The sequence below is a fragment of the Ursus americanus genome, chromosome 7 (assembly GCF_024610735.1).
Source record: "Ursus americanus isolate L20-20 chromosome 7, mUrsAme1.1.p, whole genome shotgun sequence".
NCBI lineage: Eukaryota > Metazoa > Chordata > Mammalia > Carnivora > Ursidae > Ursus > Ursus americanus.
The window spans coordinates 86,069,035-86,090,151 of NC_142133.1; the positions used below are offsets into that span (position 1 = coordinate 86,069,035).

General features: G+C 56.9%; 1 pseudogene; it reads left to right on the forward strand.

The window, feature by feature from the left end:
• The first annotated feature begins 1,330 nt into the window (after nt 1–1,330).
• On the forward strand, nt 1,331–6,572 carry LOC123786611 (histo-blood group ABO system transferase pseudogene; annotated as a pseudogene).
• The last annotated feature ends 14,545 nt before the right edge of the window (nt 6,573–21,117 follow it).

Consider the following 21,117-nt stretch of genomic DNA (forward strand, 5'->3'; position numbering starts at 1 on the left):
ACTGGTACAGAGAGGGAGACACCCCTACAAATGGAGCATTCCTTTATAAGTGTGCATTTCACTCACCAAGTGGCAACCTCTGCTCAGTTTTCAGAGATTCTCCTGTGTCTGCTCTTTCTTAAAATTAATTGGCCCCAAAGAATCCTTGTGCCAAAGAGGCATTTTTGGGGTGGTATATTCTGCTTCCTTCACATGGATACACCCCGGTTTGCTTATGGATTCATCTATTGAAGTTCATCCTGATTTCTTTAAGATTTTAACCACTAGATACAGAGCTGTGTGCATAATGGCATGTGAGTTTTTGTTTGGAAATAGTTTTTCAAAGCAGTTGTCTAAATACCAGACGTGCAATTGTTGGATCTTAACTTGAGACTTATTTAAGTTTGGAGAAAATGGCCAAACTGTCTTCTGAAGGGACAGTTGCTGCCATTCCTCACCTTCCAGCAGTTGGTATTCTTGTTTCTGGAGTTCAGCATTTGGAATAGGTGTGAAGTGCTGTCTCACTGTCGTTTACACTTGTTCTTTCCTAATGATGACGTCGAGCATATTTTTGTAAGCTTATTCTGTGTCTGCATATCTTCTTTGTCCAGGCATTTTCAGATCCTTACCCATTATCAGTTCGGATGTTTGTTTCCTTACTGTTGCATTACGATAGTTTTTTGTATATTTTGGCACAAATCTTTTACCAGATATGTGTTTTGCAAATATTTTCTCCCAGTTTGTTGCTTGTCTTTTAGTTTTCTGAACAAGGTCTTTCATAGAGCAGAAGTTCTAATTTTAAGAAGTTCATGTTATCAACTTTTTTATTTTGTGGATTGGCTTTTGGTGTTGTGTGTTAAAACTCATCACCACACCCAAGGTCATGGAGATTTTCTTTTATATGTTCTTTTTGATATTTTGATAGTTTTACATTTTAAATTAATCTACAATGTTGAATGAATTTTGGTGTAAGTTGTAAAGCTTGTGCCTGCATTTCGCTTAATTCCGTAGGGTTTCTAATTAATTGTTTCTATTTCTGGAGATGTCGGGGGTAATTGGACTCCATTTCAGTTTGAATTTTCCAAATGTAATGGATTCAGCTGGACCCCAGAAGGGACAGGTGCCTCCACTGAACTGAGCGCACCGCACCCTGCACCGCCCCCACCGCCCGCAGGGGGCACCCGAGTCCAGCTCCGCGACTCCCGCCGGGCATGCGCTTTCCGGGGCGCTGACAGGTGTTCCAAGTCCTCAGGACCCTCTGTGCTGACGCCACCCCCCCCCCAGGCCCCGGGAGGACGTGGGGCCTCATCCACAGTCAGCAGCCCGGCCTCCCCACGACCTCCTGTGGAGGATGTGGGTCTGTGTCCACAGTGACAGGAGCCCGGCCTCCTCAGGACCCGCTGTGGAGACTTCGGGAGGACATGGGGCCGCGTCCACGCGGACAGGACCCGCAGTGGAGGACGCCGCGTTTCCACGGCTACACGGAAAGGACCCGCAGTCGAGGACGTGGGTGCGCGTCCACACCGACAGGAGCTTGGCCTTCTCAGGATCCGCTGTGGAGGCTTCTAGAGGACACGGAGCGGTGTCCACACTCACAGGACCCGGGTCTCCTCAGGACCCGCCGCGGGAGGAGAAGGTGAGGAGAAGCCGCCTGAGCGGGGACTGCCGAGGGGTCCGTGCTCACAGGACCCCGCGGAGGAAGGGTGCGCGGTGTAGACGGTGGGGTTTCCGTGGATTGTGTGCTGTGGGTCCGTGTTTACGCGTACACGGATCCGGTTCCGGGGGCTCCGCTGGAAGTCTGCAGTCAGGGAGCAGCCGCCCGGTTCTCCTGCTCCCCCGGCCTCGGCCCCGCAGGGTCCTCCCCGCGTCCACACCCGGTCCTGGCTGTCGGTTCGGCGTCTGGAGGTTCGGTAGCGACGGCGCGCGCTCTGCAGACAGACGGCTGTGGGGAGAGCAGGTGTTCTCACGGCGTCGGTTCTTCCGGAGCGCGGAGTGTCTTCCGGTCTCCGCGTGTCTCCCTCGACGTCTGTCGTCGGTGTCTCCCGGGTGTCCGTCTGTCGTCGGTGTCTCAGGGGTGTCCGAGAGCAGGGCTGTCCGTCTCCCTCGCCATCTGTCGTCGGTGTCTCCCGGGTGTCCGAGAGCAGGGCTGTCCGTCTCCCTCCATGTCTGTTGTCGGTGTCTCCCGGGTGTCCGAGGACAGGGCTGTCCGTCTGCCTCGACGTCTGTCTGCCTCGACGTCTGTCGTCGGTGTCTCATGGGTGTCTGAGAGCAGGGCTTTCCATCTCCCTCGACGTCTGTCGTCGGTGTCTCACGGGTGTCCAAGAGCAGGGCTGTCCCCTGTTCAGCATTTCATGGAGGAGGAGGAGGAAGTTGGGTGGGTTGTTCTGGGGAAAAGCGGGGTTCGGGGTGTTGGAGGGTTCTCACCCACTGAGCTGTAGGGGTGGTGACTTGAAGAAGGTAAAACCGCGTCTTCCCCTTTGGGGCCTGTGACTGATGAGTCTCTGCTGTGGGGCTTCTAATGTGGGGTCTGTAATTGACAGTTGTTCGTGTAATTGACACTGAGCGGTTGGCTCCCCCGCCCAGCGCCCCTTCTGGCAACCCTAGTCCACTTGACTGAGCCTTCCCTTCATGCATTTTCACAGTTCTAACCAGTTTTTGGTGGAGCGTTGTGGAAAATTCGAATTCCAGATCCCGCTGCTTCTCTTGCACCCGAGACACAGGGGCCCCCGATGTCATCCTCCTATGAGTCTCTTGCTAACCTGTGGCCTCCTACACTGGCGAGTGGCCTCTCCGCGGTGGGTGAACCGGGTCTGGGAGGACTTGGCCTCCATCAGGAAGCTTGATGTGGTCTCAGCTCCTGTGACCTGGTGCTGACCTGGTTGTTTGTAAGAGTACTTGACTCTGCGATGATTTCAAGGTGCAGTGAACCTGTCACAGCAGCACAAATACGCTTTATCTCCACACTCGGACTCCCCAGCTGTCGTTTCTTTACCACATTTGCCACTTCACACGGGATACTTCAGTGCGTTTTACCCCGAACAGGGACACTCTCCCGTGGAACCACCACATAGCCCTGAACGAGGAAATCATCTCGGTTTCCATATTATAATCCAGACCACAGGTCCACTTGAACTGTCGCCACCTGCCCCGCTGTCTGAAATGTCCTCCTCCATTCGGATCCAGTTTTCTTCTTCTGCAACTGCTCCCAAGACTTTCCCGTATTTGCACAACCCTGATGGATTTAAGGAGCACAGATGGCTCCAATCTGGGTGGCCTGTCTGGATGGCTTATGTCGCTTGGGCTGTTTTCAGTGTCCATCCATGTGGTGACATGCATCAGTCCTTCATTTTTTCACTGTGACTAAACATAGTAACATTTACCACTTAAAACATTTCAGGTTCACAGTTCTCTGGCCTTAGCTGAGTTCACACGGTGGTACATCATTCTCTAGAACTTTTTCTTTCTCCCCGAGGGAGACTGTATGCATGAAACACTAACTCCCCATTCCCCTTTCCTCTCAGCCCTGCAGCCACGTTCAACTTTCTGTCTCTAGACACCTCATACAGGTGGAATCACACAGTATCTACCCTTCTGTGAAAGCCAGCATCCTGTCCTTGTTCCTGATTTCGGAGTAGAGCTGTCAATCTTCAGACTTGAGCATGGTGTTTGCTATAGATTTATTGAAAAAAAAATTACCCCTTATTCCTGTTTTCATGAGTGTTCATATCAGCAACAGACTTTGGATTTTGGTTAGAACCTTTTTTGCATCAATTAATATGACCACATGTTTTTATTCAAAAATTTATTGCGGAGTATAACATTGCTTGGTTTCACTATATTGAACAATCTTTGAGATGTTTGTGAAGAGACACTTATGATGTACAATATATTTAAGAGCTCTTGGTTTTGCAATTTTTCTGATCAGGCTTCTTACATCTATCTTAAGACAGGTGTAGGAATGTATTTGCTGATTTTGTGATGATTTCATTGGGGTTGGTATTAGTGGTTAGGATTGGTGTTACGGGTTGTTAGGGTTATGGTTGGGTTAGGGTTAGGGGTCTCCCTGTCCTCTTCTGCACAGAGCCCATTCTCCTCCAGTAACCAGAGTGATCTTTTCGACACATTACATTTGGGCCTCTCTGTGGTCTGCTCCCCTCCTGCCCATCCTCTCCAGCCTCACCCCTCCCACCACAGCCTGCCCCTCTGTGGGCCACCCAGGGGTATGATTGTCCCACATGTGCCTCAGGCCTGAGTCCAAGACTTTGCATTCACTGTGCCCTCTCCCAGGAGCACTCTTCTCTCCCCCTGCTTCATGTTTGGCTTGTTTCCCCATTGGCTGGGCCCCGAATTGCCCCCTGATGACCTGACTCATGTCTGCTGGTTGAATGTGCCTGTCCGCTATTTAAATGTAGTGCCCGCCTTCCCGATGTGAGCAATTTGCTAACCTGCCCGTGATGGGGCAGGTGTAAGGACGTAGCCTTAGTGTCTGCATAAAAAATCAGTCTCAGAGGGCTCACCAAACTTGCTTGATGATGGGGGAGCTGCTGTCCCTATGGTGGGGAGCAGGTAGTCCCCTCAAAGGGGGACCAGTCATGTGAGGTGGTTGGACAAGACTCCCAACTTCTTGTCTGGGGAGATGTAGACCTGGACCTGGAAGCTTACACCCTTGGATTCAAGGCTGGGGCCTAAGCAAGCTCCTTCTTCTTCCAGAGGTCCTCTTTCCCCTTCCCTGACCATGGGCTGGACCTGATTCCTGACCTGGGGGAGTTCGAGGGTGACCCCTCCTAGGAATACCAGGGGTTTACTGAGGACCTTGTCAGCAGGATGCCCAGTAGCCTTGAAGGGAGGACCTTACAGAGGTGGAGACAGCTCTGTGGGGGCCGGTGACATCCCACTCAAAACAAAATGGGGCTGGTGGCCGGCCCTGCTGGTTCTACTGTAGGGCATAGAAACAAGGGCTGTGCCCCAAGGTGCTCTGCTCCTGGCAGGTGGGGACAGGACCTGGGGGTTTGCCCGGGAGCTCAGCACAGGGGGCGTGTTCCTGGCTCCAGCATGCTGGAGTCCATGTGTGGCTGCATGGGCTTCCAACCTCTTAAGCCTTAGGCACCCCTTTGTAAGATGGGGTGCTGATGGCCCCCATCTCTGGGAGCAGAAGGTAGGGAGGCCCCATGGGCAGACTCACTCAGGAGAGGCCAGGAGAGTGGCTGTTGCTTAAAGCAGCCCAGGGCCTGACCCCTTGAAGAAGGTACACAGGTCTATGGCCCTCAGTTTCAGGGTCCTGCTGCCAGCCTCTGGCAGTGACCCTCCTCTCACCCTGTCCCCGTAGCTATGTGGTCTTCCTGGAGCTGGTCCTGCAGACGGCAAAGAAGCACTTCATGGTGGGACACAGGGTCACCTACTAGGTCTTCACTGACCAGCTGGCTGCTGTGCCTGTGTGCCCCTCTGTGAGGGCCGGAGGGCGGTGGTCCTTATGGTGGACACAGCGTCACCTAGTACATCTTCACTGACCAGCTGGCTGCTGTGCCTTGTGCCCCTCTGTGAGGGCCGGAGGGCAGTGTTCCTCATGGTGGACACAGGGTCACCTAGTACGTCTTCACTGACTAGCTGGTTACTGTGCCCGTGTGCCCCTCTGTGAGGGCTGGAGGGCGGTGGTCCTCATGGTGGACACAGGGTCACCTGGTCCATCTTCACTGACCAGCTGGCTGCTGTGCCTTGTGCCCCTCTGTGAGGGCCGGAGGGCGGTGGTCCTCATGGTGGACACAGCGTCACCTAGTACGTCTTCAGCGATCAGCCAGCTGCCGTACCCTTGTGCCCCTCCGTGAGGGCCGGTGGGTGGTGCTCCTCAATGTCCGCGGTGCTTCATGGCGGACACAGCGTCACCTAGTACATCTTCAGCGATCAGCCAGCTGCCATACTCTTGTGCCCCTCCGTGAGGGCCAGTGGGTGGTGCTCCTCAAGGTCCGTGGTGCCTCATGGCGGACACAGCATCACCTAGTACGTCTTCACCAACCACCAGTTGCTGGGCCTGTGTCTCTCCGGGAAGGCCAGAGGGTGGTGGTCCTTGAGGTCTGCGGTGCCCCGCTCTGGCAGGATGTGTCCATGCAGCACATGGCGATGATCAGCTGCTTCTGTGAGCAACGCTTCCTCCGTGAGGTGGACGACCTGGTGTGCACGGATGTGGACGTGAAGTTCCGCGTCATGTGGGTGTGGAGATCCTGTCCCCCCCTTTGTCACTTTGTACCCCAGTTTCTACTGGGTGGCCAATGAGAACTTCAGCTACGTGCGCCGGCCGCAGTCCCAGGCCCACAACCCCAGGCACCAGGGCAACTTTTACTATATGGGGGCCTTTTTGGGGGGGTCAGTGGTGGAGATTCACTGACTGACATTGGCCTGTCACCAGGCAATGGGGGTCAACCTGGCCAATGGGATGGAGGCCATGTGGCCTGACAAGAGCCACCTGAACCACAAGCCCACCAAGCCCCGGAGGCCACGTGGGACCTGAGGCTGCTGGGCTGTCCTCCCCCCACCCCGGTCCTGAAGATGCTGAGATTCGGGCAGTCCCCAGGAATCACCAGGACATCCAGAACACATGAGGGGCTCGCCCCGTCTCTGTCAGGGTGGCCTCTCTGAGCGGAGCCATAAGAGCAGATTCCTTCTTCTGTCCCCTCAACTGTGGAGTCCAGCACTGCCCGCTTGGGCATGTCCAGGGCCCCTAGCTGCCCCCATGCACAGGAGGCCTGCCTGGGGCACAAGTTCCTTTCTTTGTGGTCAGTGCATTTCGATCATTTCTGGGTCATTTGCAGCTGCGAACGGCTCCAGTTTTATGTCGAATGTTTTTCTGTGTCAATGCTGAGCAACCATCTTTAAAAAGAACAATTGAGGGAAAAGGTTGTCTCCCTGGTTCTAAACAGACATCGCCTGGTGGGCTGGGAGCGGCCCTGCAGCAGCCTTGGAGCCAGAACGGGCCCTGGCTGGGTCTTCCTCCCAGTCCCTGCACCTTGCGGCAGCCATGGGCCTTCAGGGTCAGGGGTGCGCCGAGCCTCCTCTCAGACCCCCAGTCCCCTGACCGCCAGAGGCTGTGACCGCTAGCACGGCCTCCAGGAGCATGGAGCCCTCTGGGTTATTTCTGGTTCCTGCCTTGGTTTTAAATGGCTATTTCTGTGCTGGTGTTTGTGAGATGTGGGCACTGGCTCTGTCTGGATGTGCGTCCTGTTGGGATCCCTCAGTGCCCACTGGAGGGTTTGCACTTGTGGACTCTCTCTGCACTATGTGTTAGCAAGCATTCACTGAGTGCCTACTGTGAGCTCGGTCACCAACAAGGGGCAGAGCGTGAGAGCGAGAACCAAGATACAGGGTCCCTGCTCCAGGGCCCTCCTGGGACTCGCGATGGCCCCGTCCTCCTGACTCACTACTTTCCTATTGTGGTGTAATGGACATACGACTGATACTGTTAAGCACTTTTCAGGGTACAATTCAGTGGCAATACGTACATTCACTGCTCTGCACCTGCCACCTCCATCCATCGCCACAACTTCATTGTCATTACAAACTGAACCTCTGCCCACGAGACCCTAACCCCCATTCCCCCTCCCCAGCCCCAGCACCCAGCAGCTCCTTCCACCTCTGTGAATTGGAGTGCTCTCCGTCCCTCACGAGTGGGGTCCTCCGGTATCTGTCCTTTAGGGACTGGCTTATTTCACGTAACACAGTGGCCTAAGGTCTGTCCCCATGAGCCTGGACCTGACCCACTTTTCCCCCAAAGGAGTGGCTCAGCCCTCTCCTGTCTAAGCTAAGCCTCCTCTGCTCCCCTCTGCTCCCCTCATCTTCTTTCTCAGCCTGCAGATAATACCAACCAATCTGCAGCTTTGAAGACCTGTTCAGTCCAGATGCTGGACACACACCCCCGGGGCCTTGGGCCTCATCTACCCCATCTGTCCATGTCAGGTGCCTGCAACCCCCACCAGCCGGCCACCTGCACCTTCCACAGGTGTCCCCATCTCAGAAGAGGGAAACACCAAGTCCAGACCCTTGGAGACCTCAGTGACTTCTTGCTTACCACCAACTGTAGTGAGGTGGCTACTGGAGGGCATTCAATGTCCTAAACATTTAAAGGCATATGTGAGTCTCTGCTGCCCAGGGCAACGGGTAACAGTTGGGGCAAACAGAAACCAAGCAGATTCACTGGAAGAAAGGCTGAGTGATGAGGAGTGTTAGGGAATAGGGCCTGGAAGCTCTGACTGTCCCCACCTGACGTTCAGATGCTCCCCAGTTCCTCCTGTGCCTCTGGTGTCTTCCTGGAACCCTGACCTGGCTGTTTTCAGACAGCTCGCCCAGTGGTACCCTCACTTTATGGGGGGGGAGGTTTGCTGAAATCCACAGTGTGTCCTGCTGCCCCACCTGGATCACATCGTCTGGGCCATCTGAGGACCCAAGACTGTGGGTCTGTGGCCTGGAGGAATTCTGAGCAGAGCTGGTGGGATGGGAGGGCTGCAAGGCACAGAGACAGGTTTCCAGAAAGCTACAAAGCTACCGTCCTACAGTTTTTGAATCAAAGCCTTGAGATCTTTAAAATGCCAGCAGTGTTAACAGCATGGGCCAGAAAAGCAAATGTCCCTGTGCACCCAACACCACCTAAACTATTGGCCATTTCTTGTCCCTTGAGCTGAGTACAAAGGATTGGGAGTGGGGGCTTGAGGGAGGGGTCTTGGGCCAGACTTTGTGTTTCGGGGACAAAGGCCATCCAATCTCGTGCTGGGCGTGAGGCAGGGGCCTGTATGGAGACCCCAGCTGCAGCCACTGCTGTCTGCTGATGCCCCCTCAGCCCTGGGGAGTGCACCTGCTGCTGAGGGAGCACCTGCCCCCTCCTCCCTGGGGAGGGTTCTCTCCTGCACCAGAGGTGCCTCCCTTCTGCAAGTCACTGCCAGCCTGCAGCCTGAGAGTGTGGACACCCTGAGTTCCTCTAGCTGCTGGGGGAGCGCCTGCCCCCTCCTCCCTGTGGAGGGCTCTCTCTTGTACCAGCGGTGCCTCCCCCCTGCAAGTCACTGCCAGCCTGCAGCCTGGGAGTGTGGATACCCTGATGGCCTCCAGTCCTGGGGACAGAGCCAGTGCATGTGGGACCTGGTCTCCCAGCAGGCCTGAGCACCCAGGCCGCCACGGTGCTCGCTCTCCTTCTGCAGGCTCACTATGCCATGCCCTCCCTCAGGCCCCCTGGGCCCAAGTCCTCCTCTGCTTGGGAACCACCCTCGGCCCATTCTCTACATGCTGGGACTGGGAGTGGGTCATCTGGACCTTCTAGACTCACGCTTCGGTGCCCGTGACATGGGCACAGTCCGGCCTCACAGACTGCTCAGAGGAGACTCAGTGCAAGAAGATGCAGCCCGCTGCAAGGGGAGATGCCAAGTGACCCAGAGTGAGCACACAGGCCTTGCACAAAGCACAGGATGCAGGCACCTAGCCACGGGTCACGGGAAATCCCGGTGAGGGTGGCCCTGGTGGGGAGGCCACAGAAGGGTTCCAGAAGAGGCAGGCGACAAGGAAGACAACAGGACAGAGATTCCCAAGGAGGTCGATGGAAGAATCAGAGGATTGCAGAGGCCTTGGGAAGCCTCGGAGGCTCTGGAGATGTTGGCTGAATCGCTGTCATTTGGTCAGAAAAGGTGTGTCACAAACCCCCATCAACACTGGATGATTTACTCTTCGTTGGTTCTAGGAATCAGTGCGTACCTGCCATGAGAACTCACATTGCGTTAAGTCTAGGATATACCTACTTTTCAGGACTAGATTTTTCTAGAGGAAGTGCTAAGCATGGGTCTTTCCATTCTTTGTGCAACTGGTCTCTGTTTTCAGGAGCAGATTCCTGGTGCTCATCACCCCTGCTCACCCTGAGGTGACCCCTGTCACCTCCCACAGTGGACATGATGGTATGGGTTGGGGGGTGCTCACTGATGAAGCCCCAGTGCTCAGTACACAGCAGGGCCCCCAGATCCTCTGCTGAATGAGGGAGGGCCTGAGGGAGGATGGAAGGGGAGAGAGCAGGCTATGCACCAACGCTAATGCCCAAGGAGATAGATAATTTTACTTAAAACATATAATAAACAGTATACAGAACATGAAAAGATAAAGTAACAGTCAATATGTACCAGAGAGAAAGAACATAGGGGGAGGGGATGAAACATTCTGGCGGGACGTCGGGTTCGGGTGAAGGAACTAAGGGTAATTGCACAAGGAGCTCTTCCTGCAGGGCTGTGGGCTCTGGATGTGGCTCTGGGAGCCCTGCAAGAGCAGGAGTAGGGGCAGGGGTTGGGATAGGGGCAGGGACAGGAGCAGGGACAGGTGCAAGAGCAGGGACAGGAGCAAGGGGAGGGACAGGGTCAGCAGCAGTGGCAGGTGCAGGATCCAAGGCAGGAGCTGGGTCAGGGGCAAGAACAGGACCACAGGCAGGGGCAGGGGGAAGGGGAAGCAGTTCTGGTAGGGGAGGGGGCAGGATCTGGGGCAGGAGCTGGGTCTGGGGCAGGAACCAGAGCACAGGCAGGGGCAGCAGTTCTGGCAGGGGAAAGGGCAGGAGCTGGGTCCAGGGCAGGAACCAGAGCACAGGCAGGGGCAGGGGAAGGGGCAGGAGCTGGGTCCAGAGCAGGAACCAGAGTACAGGAAGGGGCAGGGAAAGGGGCAGCAGTTCTGGCAGGGGAAGGGGCAGGTGTAGGGGCAGGAGCTGAGTCTGGGGCAGGAACAGGAGCACAGGCAGGGACAGGGGAAGGGTCAGCGGCTCTGGCAGGGGCAGAGAAAGGGGTAGCAGTTCTGTCAGGGGAAGGGGCAGGAGTTGAGGAAGGAGTAGGGTCTGGGGCAGGAACAGGAGCACAGGCAGGGACAGGGGAAGGGTCACTGGCTCTGGCAGGGGCAGGGGAAGGGGCAGCAGTTCTGGCAGGGGAAGGAGCAGGAGCTGGGGCAGGAGCTGGGTCCAGGGCAGGAACCAGAGCACAGGCAGGGGCAGGGAAAGGGGCAGCAGTTCTGGCAGGGGAAGGGGCAGGAGCAGGGTCTGGGGCAGGATCAGGAGCACAGGCAGGGGCAGGGGAAGGGTCAGCGGCTCTGGCAGGGGCAGGGGAAGGGGCAGCAGTTCTGGCAGGGGAAGGGGCAGGAGTTGGGGCAGGAGCAGGAACTGGAGCACAGTCAGGGACAGGGGAAGGGGCAGGAGTTGGGGAAGGAGCAGGGTCTGGGACAGGAACAGGAGCACAGGCAGGGGCAGGGGAAGGGTCACAGGCTCTGGCAGGGGAAGGGGAAGGGGAAGGGGCAGCAGTTCTGGCAAGGGAAGGGGCAGGAGCTGGGGCAGGAGCTGGGTCTGGGGCAGGAGCTGGGTCCTGGGCAGGAACCAGAGTACAGCCAGGGGCAGGGAAAGGGGCAGCAGTTCTGGCAGGGGAAGGGGCAGGAGTTGGGGCAGGAGCTGGGTCCAGGGCAGGAACCAGAGCACAGGTAGGGGCAGGGAAAGGGGCAGCAGTTCTGGCAGGGGAAGGGGCAGGAGCTGGGGCAGGAGCTGGGTCTGGGGCAGGAGCTGGTTCCTGGGCAGGAACTGGAGCATAGGCAGGGGCAGGGAAAGGGGCAGCAGTTCTGGCAGGGGAAGGGGCAGGAGCTGGGGCAGGAGCTGAGTCCAGGGCAGGAACCAGAGCACAGGTAGGGGCAGGGAAAGGGGCAGGAGCTGGGGCAGGAGCTGGGTCCAGGGCAGGAACCAGAGCACAGGTAGGGGCAGGGAAAGGGGCAGCAGTTCTGGCAGGGGAAGGGGCAGGAGTTGGGGCAGGAGCAGGGTCTGGGGCAGGAACAGGAGCACAGTCAGGGACAGGGGAAGGGGCAGGAGTTGGGGAAGGAGCAGGGTCTGGGGCAGGAACAGGAGCACAGGCAGGGGCAGGGGAAGGGTCACAGGCTCTGGCAGGGAAAGGGGAAGGGGCAGCAGTTCTGGCAAGGGAAGGAGCAGGAGCTGGGTCTGGGGCAGGAACCGGAGCACAGGCAGGCACAGGAAAAGGGGCAGCAGTTCTGTCAGGGGAAGGGGCAGGAGTTGAGGAAGGAGTAGGGTCTGGGGCAGGAACAGGAGCACAGGCAGGGACAGGGGAAGGGTCACTGGCTCTGGCAGGGGCAGGGGAAGGGGCAGCAGTTCTGGCAGGGGAAGGAGCAGGAGCTGGGGCAGGAGCTGGGTCCAGGGCAGGAACCAGAGCACAGGCAGGGGCAGGGAAAGGGGCAGCAGTTCTGGCAGGGGAAGGGGCAGGAGCTGGGGCAGGAGCTGGGTCTGGGGCAGGAGCTGGGTCCTGGGCAGGAACTGGAGCACAGGCAGGGGCAGGGAAAGGGGCAGCAGTTCTGGCAGGGGAAGGGGCAGGAGTTGGGGCAGGAGCAGGGTCTGGGGCAGGATCAGGAGCACAGGCAGGGGCAGGGAAAGGGGCAGCAGTTCTGGCAGGGGAAGGAGCAGGAGCTGGGGCAGGAGCAGGGTCTGGGGCAGGAACCTGAGCACAGGCAGGGGCAGGGGAAGGGTCAGCGGCTCTGGCAGGGGCAGGGGTAGGGGCAGCAGTTCTGGCAAGGGAAGGGGCAGGAGCTGGGTCTGGGGCAGGAACCTGAGCACAGGCAGGGGCAGGGGAAGGGTCAGCGGCTCTGGCAGGGGCAGGGGAAGGGGCAGCAGTTCTGGCAGGGGAAGGGGCAGGATGTGGGGCAGGATCTGGGTCCAGGGCAGGAAGAGCAGCACAGGCAGGGGCAGGGGAAGGGTCAGGGTCTCTGGCAGGGGCAGGGGAAGGGGCAGCAGTTCTGGCAGGGGAGGGGGCAAGAGTTGGGGCATGAGCTTGTTCTGGGGCAGTAATGGCAGCACAGGCAGGGGAAGGGGCAGCTGCTCTGGCAGGGGTAGAGGAAGGGGCAGGAGCAGGGGCAAGAGCTGGAGAGTAGGAACAGGAGCACAGGCAGGGGCAAGGGCAGTGGCTCTGGTAGGCGCAGTGACAGTAGCTGGGTCTGGGGCAGGAACAGGAGCACAGGCAGAGCAAGGGGCAGGGGCAAGAGTTTCATCCTTTGCAGGATCAGGAGCACAGGCAGGGGCAGGGGCAGGGGCAGGGGCAAGAAAAGGAGCGTGGATAGGGGCAGGTGCAGGATTTGGTTCAGGGGCAAGAACAGGAACACAGAGAGGGGCAGGTGTGGGGGCAGGAGCAGTGCCGGGCTCAGGGGCAGGCTCTCCGTGGGCAGGTTCTCCAGCAGGCTCTTCCTGCACAGCTTCAGGCTCTCCGTGGGCAGGTGCCAGGTAACCCGCTGGCTCCTCGTCTCCTGCTGAAGTCGCTGCAGGCACCACCCCTCCCTCTGGAGCTGCCCATGAACTTGGAGCCGGCTCTAGTTCCTCAGATGGTGGAGCAGCTGTGAGAGGAGAAAAGCTCACCCACGTGCCTGCCTCTCGTGGCCTTTGCAGAGACAGAACCCAGCCCAGGGGCTCCCAGAGAAGCTGCAGCCAGGAAGGAACCCTGACCAGGACGTGTCCCCGACTGCAGTCCACCCACTGGGTGCTCTGAGCCCGGTCCTTGCTCCTGGACCCACACCAGCCTGTGGGGGCTCCTCCCTGTGGGGCCAGCACTGACCCATCCCCACACACCACACACACCCAGCCCCAGCCTTCTTACCCTCAGGCTCGGCCTCCGTGGGCTCTGGCTCCTGGATCACACTCACTGAGTGAATGACTGCTGGGGACAGTGGCCTGGGCGGAGTCAGAACCCTTCCCAGGAAATCCCCTGTCCCTGCTCCTGGAGAGGAGGGCGTGTCCACCAGCTTCCTCTCAGTCTCATCCATGGTCTTCTGCAAAGACAGGGACCGGTAGCCGGCCCAGAGGCATCACAGCCCTGCCCGGCTGTCTTCACTGTCCTCCTGCCCAGGCCCCCTGGTGCTCCCAGATCAGACACAGACCTGTGCGTGCACAGCCCTGCACCTGGGATGCAGTGACCCATCCCTGCAGGGCTCAGGATAAACCTTGGGGAGAAGGGCGTAGCCCTTGCACACCCTGTCCCACCCAGCCAGGCTTGACCTGGGGTGTGAACATGACCTGCCCACTGGACATTGACCCCTCATCAGCCTGCTCCTTCTTGGAGTGGCCCCACCCTACAAGACCCCTCTTACACACACACACACACACAGGGAGGGGACCTGGGGCTGCACAGTCAGATCAGAGCGTGTGGGGCTGGGCTGGCCGGCTCTGGGCCTCCTTGTGTCACCTTTCGGTCCTTCCTGCCAAATGGCCAGAGGCGTCGGGGAGCCCTGACACGACATCCCCAGTGAGGGGAAGTGTTTGCAGGGCGCGCTTTCCTCAGCCTGCAGCCTCCGGACTTGGAGATGCAACACGCAAACATGTTCTTCGTTCGAGGATCTCCAACGAAATGAGCTGGGCAGGGGGCTGGCTCTGGAATGTGGGTGACTGGTTACCCGAGTTCCAAATTCTGTTGGGGTCCGTTGTCAGGGAAGTGAGGTCACCACTGCCTGGGGCTCCCTTGCCCGACTTCCTTCTCCTACAAGAGCCCCCAAGGGCCCCCCTCCCCCAGCGGCTCTATGCTCACCCTCCACCCCATGCCCCATCCATACAGTGACACCCACACCGCCCACCCACAGCCCCCAGGGGGCCTGGGTGCAGCCAGTGTCCCCGCTGTGAGGACTCAGAGCTGGTTTCAGACCAGGCTTCTGCTCGTGACCAGGGCCGTGACCCTGGACAGACCCTGTGCCTCTCAGGGACTCCCCAGGCTCCCCATCTGCACAGTGGGGTGTTCTGGCTTCTAGGGACACCATCAGGGGTAGGACCTCTACATACATTCCGTACCTGCTATCACAGGAGGCTGGGGCACACACTTGGCAATGCAAGGATGAGCCAGGGGCTGGGCGGGGCATGGAACACAGCTCAGAGGGGCTGGGTCTGCTCTGGGGTCCAGGCAAAGCCACCCCTTTGTCCCAGGCCCCGTGGGAAGGTTTCAATGAATTGATTCCAACCTTATCCCCTGGCGACACAGACTTCCAGGGGCTCCCATTAAGTTGAGGCTCAGGTCCCCAAGCCTCGTCTGTGCCCATGTGCGGGGCAGTCTCCACAGTGGTTCCCGGGCATTCCTGAATCCTGGTCACACATCCCTGGGGAGTCCCGTCCCCTCTGTGACTGCACTCTAAGAGAATGGAGCAAAAGGATGGGATGTCATTTCCAAGCTGATGGAGGAAAGTCTGTGACTTCTGGTTTCCTCTCTCCTGTGTTCAGTCTCTGTCTCTGTCTCTGAGTGTCTCACAGGAGCAGGATCTGAGGGCTCCGGGGACGATGTGAGAAACTCTCAGATGTCTCCCTTGTCCCTGTTTCCCTTTCCTGTCCTGGTGCTCAGTTCCTTCCTAAGGCCTCCTCACCATGCCCAGAGCACTGACTCTGGAACCTCTTCCAAATGGGAACCCTGAGGCTGCACCTAGGAGGGTCCTGACCTTGGTCCCCCGAGCAGTGGTCAGTGCTCTGCCACGTTCTGCATACCAGGTCCTCAGCCCCCCAAGCCCCCAGGCTGCCCTCTGCTCAGAAGGACCTCGAGGGAGTACAAAGCATTTTCCTAGGACTGGGAGCACAGTGGGTCAGGGACGGAGATCCAAGGCCAGCAGGCTCTTCTACAAGCCTGTGGAATCCTGGAGACACCCATCTCTACAGCCCAACTGACAGTAGAGTAAGCTGAGGCCTTTTGTGCTGTAGCCCCCTCCACACTAGCGGGGGGTTTCTGTTCCTACTTCCAGGTGCCCAGGGAGGTGATGGACACCGGACCCCAGACCCTGTCCTCTCCCAGTGCCCTGGCAACCCTCCTGGGCCCCTTGGGGACCCCCTGACTATCAGCCTGACGTGTATCCCCTCCCCATGCTGTGGATCTGGGGTATGGCCAGGAGTCCTGATGCCCCTGCCCCATGGCCCAGCTGTCTCCGACCTCTTTCTTCTTTTTGTCACCCACCTCGCTCCCAGGGTGTCCTCCCCTTCTGACCCCCAGCTGGGCAGTCAGAGTATATGTGTGTGTGTGTGTGTGTGTGTGTGTGTGTGTGTGTGTGTCTGCGCACACAGGTACACATGCTTCTACCTGCCTGGGGATGCCCAAGGTCATGTCCCCACATGGGACGGGGTGGGGAGCTATCCCCAAGGATCTGAGGGGCTCTCATCCCCAAAGCAAACCTCATGGGTGGGTTGATGCTGGCCTAGGACTGGAGAGCAGCCCTGCTCCTTGGACTCTGCACCCCTCATTTGTCCTGGGCCAGTCCCTGCCTCTCTGGACCTCAGCTTCCCAACTGTCCCTGAGGGTTGGGCATGGAAATGCTTGAATGTGGCCGCTCTTCTGGGGTAGGTGGAGGACAGGTGCACCAGGCACACAGGCCTCCCCACTGAGAGGGTTAGGTGTTCACAGGGGACCTGCACACAGCACGTGTATCATGACCCAGTCCTGCTGTGGACGTGCACAAGACCCATGGCTCCACACCTGACTGGTCCCTCATGTTCCCTCACCACCGCCAAGTGCTCTGTGGCCCCAAAGTCTGCTGAGCCCCAGAACCATGCCCACGCTGGGCAGCAAGCCTCAGGGTGCAAGGCCAGGTGGGTTGGACATCTGGGGATGCAAAGGTCACTGAATACCCCCCGCCCCACCCAGCTGGCCTGGAATGCAGACTCCCTCCCAGGGTCTAGCTAAGTGCATGGCTGGGCCAGGGGACCTGGTGGCAGCAATGGAGGCTGACTCAGGGCATGGAGAAGATTGGTCCATCCCTTCCCCTTCTCTTCTCCTCATTCTGCCTCATCTTCCTGGCAGGACCCGGGACAGAGGTCCAGCCTGCCCCTGGCTGCAGCCCTGGCTAGAGTCAGAGGGACAGGAAGGAGGCCAGGGAGGAGGGGCCCACCACCAGGGTGCCCGAGTGTGAGGGTGTTGTTACTCTTATGAGGGACCCCGTGGGCCTTCAGGGATTTCAGCCCTTTTTAGATATGAGCAATGGCCCCAGGACTTGCCCCCTGCCCCATCCTACCCCCCCCACGAGGCCCTGCATCCTCCCCAGCCCAGTCCTTGACTGCAGCCAGTCCTCCCTCCAGCCCCAGGAAATCCAGCTGCTCCGGAGGCTGCAAAATCATTACAAGCTGGAGCCCGAGGAGCCCTATGGGGCCTGGTTCTGGGTCTCAGAGCCCCACAGTGAGGAGAGGTGAGGACGGGCAAGAGCAGGGAAAGGACAGAGTGGACTATCCCTGAAGGCCACGGCTCCCTGGTCAGCAGAGACTCTGTTGCATGCTGGCCCCTAGGGCACCCAGATTCCAGCTCCCGGGCAGGCTCTGGGAGGGAGACCAGAGTGTGGCTCCTGCTAGCTCAGACGTGTCACTCTGTCCTGTAGCTACCGCCTGTCCCGCCAGCTGGACTCCCCCTCCTAGTCGACCAGCAACACCTTCAGAGCCAAGAAGAACAGGCCCTCATCAAACTCAGGGACCAGCGAGTGGCTGGGCAGGCAGGGGAGGGCTCACTCTGGGCTCAGGGAGTCTCTGGGTGGGCTAGTGGGGGCTTGGGAGGGCTGGCCTTCCAGCTTCTCTGCGGAGGAGCCTTGTGGCTGGAGCCATTTGCCTCCCCTCTCTGGGGCCCGCTCTCCTCCTCTGTGCAATGGGGTGATGCTGAATGATTGCTCCCATGGCAGGAACATGTGGGGTGCTGGTGATTGACCTACGCTGGGCACAGAGCCTGGATTGCAGACCACTGTGGGGGATGGTGAGTGGGGTCACCAGTGAGCACCCCTCCCCCCAAAAGCAATCTAGGTGTTCCAAGCAGCCGCCAGGCCCCTGGCTGGGACCCAGGAGCAGTGGCAGACCACACTCCTGACATGAGGTCCATGGGTGGCTCTTCTTCAGGAGTGGGGGCACAGTGGGGACCCCAGGAGCACGAGGCCAGCCCCTCCCTCTGAGGGAAGGAGAGCAAGGAAGACTTTCCCTGGGGTCCCCCAAGGCCACATAAGAGGGGAGGAGGCTGTCCCCATGCCCAGACAGCCCTTCCCCAGCACCCACTTACCTAGTGGGGAGGGGCAGGCGTCCTTGCTGCGCACAGTGAATCTGGACTTGCGTACATGGAAATTCTGCTTTGGTTAGAACCTGAGCATTGGCGGGGGGGGGGGGGCTTGGTTCTTTCACTTGCTGGGGTGACGAGACACACATGCTCTCCAGGACTCCTCGAATGAAGAGTTCTTACAGAGTCCTGGGCATCCTGGACCTGGGGAGGGGAGAGGGGCATGTCCTCCCAAAGGCAGAATGGTTTCGGGTCGTGATCCTGGGCCAGAGCCAGAGACAGCCCCTCACTGCTCCCGACTCTAAGGCTGAGGGGGCCTTTCTCAGGCACAATGATGCCCACTGAATGCGGGGACTTCAGAAAGGACACACACCTGGATCACGTCCTGCCCCGGGACAGTGGCTGCCTTCCCCAGCTCTGGAGGAAAAGGGACATCCTTGGCTTCTTTGGGTGGGAATCCTCCTGGAGTCTCATCTCCGCCCTCGGGGCTCCCTTCCTGCTGGCTTCAGGATGGAGGGAGAGACTGTGGTGTGGCTGGGAAGGCTCTGCCCCTGCCTCCTTCCATCTGCACACATCACTGCTCCCCAGGAAGCAGGGGCTGCTGCTCCTGCCTTCCCCGCACACGGCTGGTGTAAGGCACACATTCCCTCCAAGGCCCAGCCGCTCTGGCTCCGTCACATACACGGTGCCCACGGCTGCCTGGCTGGGCCACGAGTCCCAGGAGAGCTCTCCTTTCCCAGGATCAGGGTTCCTATTCCTGGAGAGAAAGAAGTACCATCTGTCCTCTGCGGGAGAAGGTGAATTCCTGGGCCGGGTGGCCCTCAGGTGCCTGAGGACATGGTGGCCCCGACAGCTGCCCTGGAGAGGAGGGTGTCGGGCACCCCTGTCTGGGAGAACAGTGGGCAGCACGCATCCCAGGCCGCAGGTGCACCCATCACCTAGCACGCTTGTCCTCGGACTCCCCTCTGGGAACTCTGGTCCAGTGTTTCGGTTGTATTTTCAGGAGTGTTCAGCACAGCAGTGGTGGAGAGAGCAGGGAACGGAACAACACTAATGCCCAAGGAGATGGATGGTGGCTCAGTCGGTTAAGCCACTGACTCTTGATTTCAGCTCTGGATGTGATCTCATGGTTATAGGATCAAGCCCCACACAGGTTCAGTGCAGCGTGGGCTCACGATTCTCCTTCCACCTCCTGCCTCTCTTGTCACTCTTGTGCCATGCGCTCTCTCTCTAAAATAAATAAATAAATAAAATCCTTATTAGAAAATGAAATCTTACAGAATGTACTTTTAAAAAATTGTAAGAAATCATAACATTAATTTTGCCATTAAATTTCTAATTTAAATTTTAGTTAACATACAGTGCAATATTGGTTTCTGGAGTGCAATTCTGTGATTCATCACTTAATAGGACACCCAGTGCTTACACAGCAAGTGCCCTCCTTAATCCCCATCACCCATCTAGCCCCTCCCCCACCCCCTCTCTCCAGGGACCCTCAGTTTGTTCTTTATCATGAAAATTCTCTTATGGTTTGTTTCCTTCTCTCCTTTTTTTTCTTTTCCCTGTTCCCACATGTTCATATATTTTCTTTCTTAAATTCCACATATGAGTGGGATCATATGGTATTTGTCTTTCTCTGACGGGCCTTTGAATGTCTGCACCCATTAAATCACAGCTTCCCCCTTTTCCCCCTCCCCTGAATCTCCTGGTTACTACCAGTCTAGCTTCTATTTCTGGAAATATGGCTACTTTGGAGAGCTCCCAGCTGTGGATTCCTACAGTATTTGTCTTTCTGTGAGGGCTTATTTCACGGAGCCTCGTGTCCTCAAGGTTCATGCATGTTGTAGCAGGTGTCAGGACTTCCTTCCTCGGTAAGACTCAATGATATTTCATTGATGGATAGACCACATTTGGTTTATCCATTTATCCATTGGTGGACATTTGAGTTGCTTCTACCATTTGGCCGTTTGTCTATTGTGAAGAGTGCTGCTGTCACATGGGTGTGCAAATATCTCTTCCAGACTTGCTTTCTAATTCTTTTGAATATATACCCAGAGGTGGGATTGCTGGATCATACTGTACCTGCATTTTTAGTTTTTGAGATGCTTCGATACTGTTTTCCATAGTGGTACACCATCTTACAATCACACCAACAGTGCACAAAAGTTCCAGTTTCTCCACATCTTTGCCAACATTTGGAGTTTTCTGTTTCTGGTTGTCTTTTTTTTTTTTTTCAGTACCCATCAGAATGAATGTGAGCTGATATCTCTGTGGTTTTGGTTTAGTCTCCTCTGATTATTAGTCATATGAGTGTATTTTCATATGCTTGTTGGTCATTTGCATACATCTTTGGAGAAGTCAATTCCTTTGCCCATTTTAAAATCAAGTCATTTGTTTTGTTATTGTGCTGTATGAGTTCTTTTTTTTTTTTTTTAAAGATTTTATTTATTTATTTGACAGAGCAAGAGACCGCCAGGGAGAGAGGGAATACAAACAGGGGGAGTGGGAGAGGAAGAGCTGGCTCCCAGCGGAGGAGCTCGATGTGGGGCTCAATCCCAGAATGCCAGGATCACGCCCTGAGCTGAAGGCAGACGCCTAATGACTGAGCCCTCCAGCACCCCATGAGTTCTTTATTTATTCTGGATATTAACTCACCATCAGATATATGATTTGCAAATACTTTCTCCCATTCTGTAGGTTGTCTTTTCACCTGTTGTGTCCTGTGATTCACAACAGTTTTTTACTTTAATGTGTCCTCTTTGCCTTTTATTTTTGTTGTTGCTATGTTTTTGGTGTCTATCTAAGAAATCATTGTCCTATCCAGTGTCATGAAGCTTTTCCCCTATGTCTTCTTATGGGAGATGAACAGTTTTAGGACTTTCATTATTTAGTTCATTTCTGTAAAAGGTGAAATGGAAGAGTCCATCTTTGTTCTTTGACATGGGAATATCCAGCTTCCCAACACAATTTATTTTGTTAAATTGTATTTTATTTTTTTTATTTATTTGTCAGAGAAAAAGAGAGAGAGAGAGAGCACAGCAGGGGGAGTGGCAGGCAGAGGGAGAAGCAGGCTCCCCGCTGAGCAAGGAGCCTGATGCAGGACTTGATCGCAGGATCCTGGGATCAT